Source organism: Marmota monax, unplaced genomic scaffold (genome assembly GCF_021218885.2).
Source record: "Marmota monax isolate L192 unplaced genomic scaffold, Marmota_monax_Labrador192_F-V1.1 WCK01_AAM20220418_F8-fsc00091, whole genome shotgun sequence".
Lineage (NCBI taxonomy): Eukaryota > Metazoa > Chordata > Mammalia > Rodentia > Sciuridae > Marmota > Marmota monax.
Genome location: NW_026692434.1, coordinates 214,974 through 226,407, shown reverse-complemented (window position 1 = coordinate 226,407; position 11,434 = coordinate 214,974). Strand labels below are relative to the sequence as shown.

The window sequence follows — 11,434 nt, the reverse complement described above, 5'->3', positions numbered from 1 at the left end:
GGATCTCAGTTTATTGAGAAAACACACAGCTAATATAATGTACAGGAGCCAATCAGGATAAAGGTCAGCAGGGTGGGGAGAGTTCATGTGTGCACCCAACCTGGGAGTCGGGAGCTGTCCACAAGCACGGAATGGTTCTGAGCCTATCCTAGAGATCGTCTGATTTTTCATCACCACCGACAGCACTGCCTCCTGGCTGATTGCCAGGCGCCATCTAGCCTTGTGAGGCCCCAGGACTCCAAAGCAGGTAGCAAGTTAGGTTTCTTATTTTCTGATGCAACATGCCCCACATGTTGCATGCCCTACATCAAGTTAGGTTTCCTCCTTTCTGATGCAACATTCCCCACATATTACAACATGCCCTACACACATCAAGGAAAGAAAATTTCAGACCAATATCCCTGATTAACATAGATGAAAAAATTTTTAATAAAATTCTGGGAATTACATTAAACAACACATTTAAAAAGATTGTGCACCATGATCAAGTGGGATTTATCCCAGGGATGCAAGGTTGGTTCAACATATGGAAATCAATAAATGTAATTCATCACATCAATTAACTGAAAGGTAAGAACCATATAATCATCTCAATAGATACAGAAAAAACATCTGATAAATACAGCACCCCTTCCTTTTCAAAATACTAGAAAAACTAGGAATAGTAGGAACATACCTCAACATTGTAAAAGCTTTGTTGCTACACCCCAGGCCAACATCATTCTAAATGGAGACAAATTTAATGCATTCTTTCTAAAAACTAGAACAAAACAATAATGCCCTCTTTCATCACTTCTATTCAACATAGTCCTAGAAAGGCTAGCCAGAGCAATTAGATAGAAGAAAGAAATTAAAGGGATACAAATAGGAAAAGAAGAATGCAAACTCTCCCTATTTGGTGACCACAGGTTTCTTCATTTAGAAGACTCAAAAACTCTATCAGAAAACTTCTTGAACTCATAAAAGATTCAGCAAAGTAACAAGATATAAAATTAACAGCCATAAAACAATTTTATTCCTAAACATAGTGATGAATTAGCTGAAAAAGAAATTAAGAAAACTACCCTATTCAAAATATCCATAAAAAATATTTGGGAATTCATCTAACAAAAGAGGTGAAAAACACCTCAATAAAAACTAGAGAACACTAAAGAAAGAAAATGAAAAAGATCTTAAAATATGGAAAGTTCTCCCATGTTCTTGGATAGGCAGAATTAATATTGTCAAAATGTCCATACTGCCAAAAACACTACACAATTTGAAGGTAATTCTTATTAAGGTTTTTATGACATTCTTGATAAAAATAGAAAAAAGTAGTCATAAAATTCATTTGGAAAAATAAGAAGCCCAGAATATATGAAGCAACCCTCAGCCAGAAAAGTGAAACAGGAGGCATCACAATACCAGATCTTAAATTATATTACTCAGCTATAGTAACAGAAATGCATGGTATTGGCACTCAAACAGACATGAAGACCAGTGATACAGAATAGAAGACACAGAGACAAACCCACATAGTTATTTCATACCAGATAAAGACACTAAAACATACATTGGAGAGAAGATAGCTTCTTTAACAAATGGTGCTGGGAAAGCTGAAAATCCATATGTAATAAAACGAAGTCAGACCCCTGTCCCTTACCCTGCACCAAACTCAACTCAAAGTGGATCAAGGACCTAGGCATTAGACAAGAGACCCTGAGCATATTAAAAAAAAAAAAAAAAAAAAAACTAGGCCCAGCTATCTATCATGCTGGCTTAGGAACTGAATTCCTCAACAAGACTCCTGAAGGACAAAAAGTAAAATCAAGAATCAATAAATAGAACTTTATCAAACTAAAAAGTTTCTTCAGAGCAAAGAATACAATCAAGAAAGGGAAGAGAGGGCCTACAGAATGGCAGAAAATCTTTGTCATCTCGGATAGAGCATTAATATCCAGGATATATAAAGAACTCAAAAACATTTAACACCAGAAAAACAAATAATCAAATAAATAAATGGACAAAAAACTGAAAAGATAATTCACAGAAGAATAAATATGAATAGTGAACAAATATATGAAAAAATCCTCAACATTTCTAGCAATTAGAGAAAGTCATGAGATTTCATCTCATCCAATCAGATGGCAATTATCAAGAATATAAGTAACAATAAATGTTGGAAAGGGTGGAGGTAAAAAGACACACTCATACATTGCTGGTTAGACTGCCAATTGATGCAACCACTCTGGATATGTATATGAAGATTCCTCAGAAAATTTGGAAAGGGACCACCATTTGACATGGTTATCCCACTCCTTGGCTATGGGAGTAGAATTAAAATGTACTTAAAATCAGTATACTATAGCAACACAGCTACATCATCATTCATAGCAACTCAATTCACAGTAGCTAAGCTACTGAACCAAACTAAGTGCCCTTCAATCAATGAATGGATAGAGAAAATTTGGTACATATACACATGGGAATATTACTCATCCTTAAAGATGAATGAAATTATGATATTTGATGATAAATAGATAGAACTTGAGGCTATCATGTTAAGTGAAATAAGCCAATTCCTCTCAAAACCAATGCCAAATTGTCTCTGGGATATTTAGTGCTGACTCACAATAGGTTGGAAGGGGAGTAGAGGTTCACCTGATGAGACAGAGGGGAATGGGGGAAAGGGATGTGGAGTGGGAATGGGAAAGACAGTAAGAATGAATCAGACATTACTTTCCTATGTACATATATGAACACATGATCTGTATAACTCCACATCATGTACAACCATAACAAAGGGGAGTTATACTCCATATATGTATTTATGTCAAAATACATTCTACTTCCATGTATAACTCAAAAGACCAAATGAAAATAAAAATAAAATAAAGAAACATCTTTACCAACATCCTTGAAAGCCACTGGTTTTATATGAATGAATTCATACAGTGTGTGCTCTCTTTTGGGCTTGGCTTCTTTTGTTCAATATTATATTTGGGAGATCAACTCATATGTTTACACACAGTTCTATAATATTTGCTTTCATACTTGTGTAGTCAGTTCTTTGGATATATTGTAATTAGCTGTTTAATTGTTGTCATGTAGATAGTTTTATTACAAATCATATTGTTATTAATATCCTGTTAAAACCTTTTTTACATACACAAACATGTTTCTATTGGATATTTACTATTATTATTTTTCTAGAATTAAATGCTGTATATATTGGCTGTTGTCTAAAGTTATGGCAATATAGAATCCATTATAATGTGTAAGAGTTATTTTTATTTCACATGTTTATCAATATTTTATCATTGTAAAAGATTTTATTTTATCCATTCTAATAGCTATTTTTGGTATCTCAATGTCTTTTCTATTTGCCCTTTTTTATTATATTGAACACTTTTTATAGGTGTATTGTTCATTTGTTTTAACCTGTGAAATATGTGTTCAATATTTTGCCTTATTTTTATATAACTGGATTTTGATATTTGATACAAAAAACAGTGAATATGTCTCCAATCTGAGGCTAATTCTTCACTATTTTAATGACATATTTATATTTAAGAGAGAAAGTTTCTTTGAATTTTTTTTTTGGGATGTCCAAATTCTACTTTAGTGAGGGTATAATTTTAATTTACAACAAAGTATTGAGGGTACAAATTTGGCTTACAAATGCACCTCAAAAGTTCATAAGGCACAAGTCTATAATAAAAATAGAAGCTGAATTATAAATTAAAATTTGTTCTGATAGCTAACAATAGAATGGTAAGCATGCAATTTATCAAAATACAGTTCTCTTAAATAAGAAAACTGATGAATATTGGTTTCGGGAAAACATTACTATTCCCTATGTACCCAGTGTCTGTGAGTACTGAGTTTCTCTACTCCAACAGCTTCAAAAATAAGTTGTCAATACTTTTCTATTAAAAGAACAACATTTATAATATCAATAAGTGATCAGAAGAAAAATCTTCTGAGTTCTTTAATGCTACCTACACAAGAATATCAAAGAAATACTTCTAATCCCAACAGACACCATTTTGTTGCACCTTTTAATATTCTTGATTGAGGTCACTTTGTCAGCCTCCTAGAATTCCATGATAAAAAAGATTCAATGTAGTAGTGAGTTTTCATCTATTTCCTCTCATATTAAAATTTAAAAAAAATTTAGTACTTTTCCTTTCTTCAAAAGTCTATTGTTTTATCTCCATACTCCCATCTACTTACTGTTTTTGTTGATTTTGTCACTTATCTTGAGCTTAACAAGAAAGAAATGAATTCCTTTGTGCTTTTAGCTCACATTCTACCAACATGATGGCTGCTGTTTCATAATTGTGCCTCGCCCACACCTGCATATCTAAACAATTATTTGCATTAAGAATAAACAGTTCTTTTTATCCCAATACACAAATATTTATTAGGTAGGTTCTGAGAGAATAAACTATCAAAATGTAAATAGTAGAGTTAACTTTCATTCCATTTAGAAATCACTTTTTAAATAAATGAAGCCAGTATATTGACATATTAATGATTAAAATAATCATAATATATTAAGTTTTGGTATATACTGCAGAATATTCTTGTTGAGATGTAAGAAGATCTCTACCTTTTCCTGTTTATTACAATGTCAAAGTATTTGTAGCACTACTCTGCTGCATGAAATGAAAAACAAAATATAATATATATTTCCAAGATTATTGCTCAATTGTTTTCCAATAATTAATTTATATATGTAAAAGAATATATGACAAATATAATGCAAACCGAAAATGATTTTGATATTTGTTGTATTATAGATGTGTAAATATCACACATTAGAAGAAACTACTTCAATGAATAAGTAACTCCAAAAGGTACATTTAAAAAGATGACACATATTTTATGAGAATAAATTTCTTTAGGGATTTCTCTTATTATCTTCATAATAATCAACATAACATTTACTTATAGATGCAGTGAGTATGAAAGTCAAGTTAGATTTTTAAATTTTATTTATAGTTTACAGTCATATTAATATTCTCTTTGAAAGCTGTTAAAATATTGCATGCCTCATATGAAGTATAGTATATTTTTCAAAAAATATTGATACCTTGAAATCTCTTTAGATACACTAAAAATATTCCCCTGTATCTGTGCACCACACCTTATTATATGACAAATCAATTTCTCTTTATTCATATTAATACTTGCATATATACATGTTAATGATTATAAATAGTCATTATATTTGTTTATTATCCACATTCTATACATTTATTGTGAATAATTGTCTTATGCTATCAGAACTTTTAGAATATAATTGATCACCAGGTAGGAGAGATGAATCCTAAAGATGGAATAAACATAGCATACAAGGCAGACCACAGGATGTGTGGGGTGTATTATACACGTTTATGGATCTGCCATGCCTTTTCTGTTACCCAAACCATTAACTAAAATAATCTACTGTTCCACTCCTTCCAAAAAGTAAGAGGTAATGTGAGTCTTGGGATTCATAGTTCTGAATAGTGTAACATTATTGACCATAATTAAAACTGAAAAGTCCCAACCCAGGACACATTCCTTTTAAAACTTTTATCTTCAAGAAGTGCAGAAAGAAAGAGACAAGAGTGTGGTGCACATCTGTTATTCCAAGATGAGACAGGAGGATCATAATTTTGAGGACAGCCTCATAAACTTAGTGAGGCCCTAAGCAACTTAGTGAGACTCTATCAAAATAAAAAAAACTAAAACTGGCTGAGAATGTAGCTTAGTGGTAAAGTGCCTCTGGATTTAATTTCTAGTATGAGAAAAAATAGGAAGATATATCATAACTATAAATTAAATTATGGAATCTAAGTTAGATTCAATAAAAATGGAAGAAAGAAGTAGAAACAATAGAAATTATGAAGGCAGTATTGACAGATTTTCTTAATTGCTTTTAAGAGTAATAGTTCTAAAGAAGTTAATCTTTTGAAACTATGATTTATACTCTTAAAATGAATAGTGAAACTTGTCACAATTGCTTGTGCTGTACTCAAGATAATCTAAGAATTTTTCATCCTAAATCATTTGAAATACCGTTGCATGCTTTTATCTTCTAGTTGATATCATTTGTGTTTCCATGTAAATTTCTAGAATTTTTATCTTGTTTGGGGAGGTAAACACAATGTCTCATTTGTTAATGGTGTTGTCAAATCTGTGCATATACAATAATTACTAATTAAAATGCTAATCAAATAAATTATTTGGCATTATAAAGACCCTTTCACAAAATGAAATTGTCACTAATGATGACATGATCTCATAAACAGAAAATTCTAAAGACCCTACCAAAACAATTATGAGAAATTATAAATGAATTCAGTAAAGTTACATGATGTAATGTTAACATATAACATGAGTAGCATTTCTACACACAAATAAAATACCTGAAAATAGATTTTACAACATTCCATTTAAAAATAATATGAAAGGCATGACAGCAGCTGGAGGGCAGAAGAGGCAGGTTGGCGTTTCCCTGAGCCTAAACATGATGTGGCAGGCGGAGGTGCTGGGCAGGGGCTATAGCTACAGACCCGCTGCAGCAGCCAGGGAAGCAGCAAGGGGGAGGCCTTGGGCTTCTTTGGGTGGTTGGTGGGTCCAATGGTCAGGGGCTGCTCCCCAGACTCCTCCCGGGTTCAGGTCCGGGATCTGACCCATGGTTCCCCCTCCGAACTCCCCAAACTCTTAGTGAGGTGGGTCCTGTCCTCACCATGAGGCCAAAGCAGGCACTGGGGTCAGGAAAGTATTCATCTAAGGAGACAATAGCAGTGACATACGCTGCTGGTTCCAGACCAAGTTCCTCTCGTAGATGGAGAATCAGATTAATAGGCAGCAGTTTCAAGAGACAGTTGGAACTCTCAAAAGCATTTATGCAGAAACAGAGAAGCTTGGGGGCCAATCGTATCTTCAAAGCTGCTTGGCTTGTTTAACAACATATACCATCTTCTTATGCATGGAAACTGATTATGAGAAGGTTCTGAAGAAAGTTTCTGAATATATTCAAGAACAGAATGAGAAGATGTATGCTCCCAAAGCCTCCTCTTGATAGACCCTATTGAGAGAGGTCTTCAACTTATTGAATGACCATTTATGAAGACAGAGGTATGAACAGAGGAAGATAAACCATAAAATTAAAGATCTCACCTCCAGCTGGGACCCACATCTACCCAGTGGCTGATCACAGAGTTCCCCTATCTCCTCTCCAGAGCCTCATTCCTTTGTATCTGCTGCCAGAGCCACGATGACATTTATTCCAAGAATACGTGGAGTGACCTCTAGTTGCTAAAATTCCACAACTGGAGTGACCTCTAGTTGCTCAGCATACACTTTGTGTCTCTACATTGCATAGGACTCTGTAATTTTTTGATTTGTTTCTGAGAAAACACAAATGAAGCATTTCACATTTTTATTCAAAGTGATTTAATAAAATATGCAGTTGGTCAGTCCAATACAGTTTTATTTTTTACCTGCCACCATTACCATGAATTCTCTTCATTCCTTGGCCAGTTTTCCAGATGGCTTTAGACTTCAACAAGTTTATATTAGCCAATGTTCAGTCTTATTCTCCCAAATTAATAAAATGTTTTATTTCCAAGTGAGGGATAGACTATGTATGTGGTTGTGCCAATGCATTTCTCAAATTTCAAAGAACTACCAATTTTGTCATGATTCAAATCTTTTTTCTTTTAACTTCTTTACTTGTTCTAATCATTTATGTATGACAGCAGAATGCTCTTCAATTCATTGTTTTCAAATGGAGCACAATTTTTCACTTTTCTGGTTTTACACGATGTAGGGTCACACCATTCCTGTAATCATACATAGAGTAGTGGTGTCCCCTCTCATTCCACCATCTTTCCTAACCCTATGCCCCTTCCCCTCCCCACTTTACCCAATTCAAAGTTCCTCCACTTGTCCCATGCCCACCCTGAATACATGTATTAGCATCCACTTATCAGAGAAAACATGCCATGATTCAAATATTAAGATTGATTTCTTTGTTGAGTTTCAAACCAAAGCTCATTGAAAAAAGATACTGTATAATGTAATTTATTTTATTATAGGAGTTATACTTAATTAAATAGTGCTGAATGCAATTTCCAGAGACTTTTATGGTATTATTGCAACATCTTGAATGTTGGAAAAATATGGTATGTGTTGTTTGTTCATTACACAAATAGGTAAACACAATGAAGTGGATACTAAACCATCAAACACATATGTCCCTGCTGTGTCCCTGAATGTGTAATAAGCAAGTATAGTAAATATTTTAATTGTAGTTTTGTTATAAATATAATGTATGAGAAAAAATTTTATAGGCATAATACTGCATATAGCTAATTTTTAACCCTACCAACAACTTTATGGTTTATAGATTCCTTTTACAGTATTCATTGCATAGAAATCTTATGATTGGTTAAGTAAGTGATGTGACTTCAAAGTTAAATTCCCAAGTCTTAATAAATATTTCTAGCTCTTCTTTTGTCTGTATATTCCTAGTGTTTGGGTTACTTATGACCTTCATTCTTTTCTGGGTTGAGAGCACTCTGTTTGGGAAAAAGTTAAGAAATAGATCAGGAGAAAATGAAGCAGTTAAAAGTTTTCCTGGCCCAGCGGCCCGCTGGAGCAGTAGACAGACCACCCCAGTTGGAGGAGCCCAGCCTCCCGCCTGCAAGAAAAAAAAAAAGTTGGCTCCGATCTACATATTGTGGGGTCGGGCTCCAAATTCCTTAATAGGACACCCATAGCCCAAGAGTTAAAAATAAGAATCAACAAATGGGACTTACTCAAACTAGAAAGGTTTTTGTCAGCAAGAGAAACAATAAGAGAGGTAACTAGGGAGCCTACATCCTGGGAACAAATCTTTACTCCTCACACTTCAGATAGAGCCCTAATATCCAGAGTATACAAAGAACTCAAAAAATTAAACAGTAAGAAAACAAATAACCCAATCAACACATGGGCCAAGGACCTGAACAGACACTTCTCAGAGGAGGACATATAATCAATCAACAAGTACATGAAAAAATGCTCACCATCTCTAGCAGTCAGAGAAATGCAAATCAAAACCACCCTAAGATACCATCTCACTCCAGTAAGATTGGCAGCCATTATGAAGTCAAACAACAACAAGTGCTGGCTAGGATGTGGGGAAAAGGGTACACTTGTACATTGCTGGTGGGACTGCAAATTGGTGTGGCCAATTTGGAAAGCAGTATGGAAATTTCTTGGAAAGCTGGGAATGGAACCACCATTTGACCCAGCTATTCCCCTTCTCGAACTATTCCCTAAAGACCTAAAAATAGCATACTACAGGGATACTGTTACATCCATGTTCATAGCAGCACAATTCACAATAGCTAGACTGTGGAACCAATCTAGATGCCCTTCAATAGATGAATGGATAAAAAATGTGGCATTTATACACAATGGAATATTACTCTGCACTAAAAAATGACAAAATCATGGAATTTGCAGGGAAATGGATGGCATTAGAGCAGATTATGCTAAGTGAAGCTAGCCAATCCCTAAAAAACAAATGCCAAATGTCTTCTTTGATATAAGGAGAACAACTAAGAACAGAGCAGGGAGTAAGACCATGAGAAGAAGATTAACATTAAACAGGGACCAGAGGTGGAAGGGAAAGGGAGAGAGAAGGGCAATTGCATGGAAATGGAAGGAGACCCTCATGGTTATACAAAATTACATACAAGAGGAAGTGAGGGGAAAGGGGAAAAAAAACAAGGGGGAGAAATGAATTACAGTAGATGGGGTAGAGAGAGAAGATGGGAGGGAAGGGTAGGGGAGGGGGGATAGTAGAGAATAGGAAAGGCAGCAGAACACATCAGACACCAGTATGGCAATATGTAAAACAGTGGATGTGTAACCGATGTGATTCTGCAGTCTGTATACAGGGTAAAAATTGGAGTTCATAATCCACTTGAATTAAATGTATGAAGTATGATATATCAAGAATTATGTAATGTTTTGAACAACCAATAATAAAAATTAAAAAAAAATGAAATGAAAAAAAAAGTTTTCCTTTCAGGGATATTGTAGGTTTTAATACTGGATTTAATCTTTCAGATGTAATTTCTTTTCTGGTTGTGATAGTTATTTAATAAATCCCATAGGTCTGTGAAATATTTTAATTGAATAAAACTTTTTTACATTATAGCCTCTTATAGTGTGTCTCTCTCATGTTAAACCTATTGCAACAACTTCGCTGAAATATTAACACATTAGTGAAACTTTTCTTAAATGACAACATAATAATTATATGAAAAAATATAAAATAGGAATTAATAAAGGAAGTAAAAAATGTCTACAGTGAGCTCTATAAAATATTAATGAATTCAAGAATCACAAATAAATAGAAATATAACTCATGTTTATGAACTGAAAAAAAATATTATTGAAATGTCCATTCTACTCCAAATAATATGTAGGGTAATACAATCTCTATCGATATTTCAAAGGCATTTTTCACATACAAACAAAGCAAACAAAACAACAATAATAAAAAAAACTCAAAATTTGCACAGTACCACAAAGAATGCCAAACACACAAAGCAATTTTAAACAAAACAATGAAGCAGGAAGCATTATATTATCTGACCTTAAAATAGTCTACAAATCATGGTACTGGCACATATAAAACTATGAACAGAATTCAGAGGCCAGAAGCAAGTACATACATTCAGCTCCTTTTTGATGAAACTCCCAAGAAAAGGCTCTTTCTTTAAGTAATCTTGTTCACAAACCCAGAGATCCATTTGCAAGAAGTGATATTTTACCTTTATCACACCTCTAATGCAAATTGATTTCAAATGGATTAAGCACTTAAATGTAAGATTAGAAACTGTAAAAGCACTACAAAACACTTGTTGAAATGTGTTCTAGACATCCGTCTTGGCAAAATGTTTTTGGAAATGACTCCCAAAGCGTGTGCGCATGCACACACACACACACAAACTAATAACAATAACAACAACAAAAACAGACAAATTAAATTACATCAAACTAAAAAGCTTTAAGACCCCTAAAGAAATAATCAACAGAATAAAAAGAACCTACAGAATAGAATAAAATTTGTTCAAACCATACATATGATTAGGGGTTTATATTCAAAATATAAGAGGAAATCAAACAATTCAATATCAAGAAAACAAATAGCTCAACTTGAAAAATGTTCTGTGGATGTTAACAGACATTTCTCAAAATAAGACATGCAAATAGCCAATAGATATATTAAAAAATCAATATCTCTTATCACCAGAAAGATGCAAGTTAAAACCACAATGAGAAATCTCCTAATGTGTTCAAATGACTGTCATAAAAAATATAAAGGATACCAAGTGTTGGTGAAGAAGTGGAGAATTGAATTCCTATTCATTGTTGGTAGAAATGTCAATTTTGGAGC

General features: G+C 33.6%; 1 pseudogene; it reads left to right on the top strand.

The window, feature by feature from the left end:
- The first annotated feature begins 6,722 nt into the window (after positions 1-6,722).
- LOC124091809 (golgin subfamily A member 7-like) lies at positions 6,723-7,133 on the top strand (annotated as a pseudogene).
- The last annotated feature ends 4,301 nt before the right edge of the window (positions 7,134-11,434 follow it).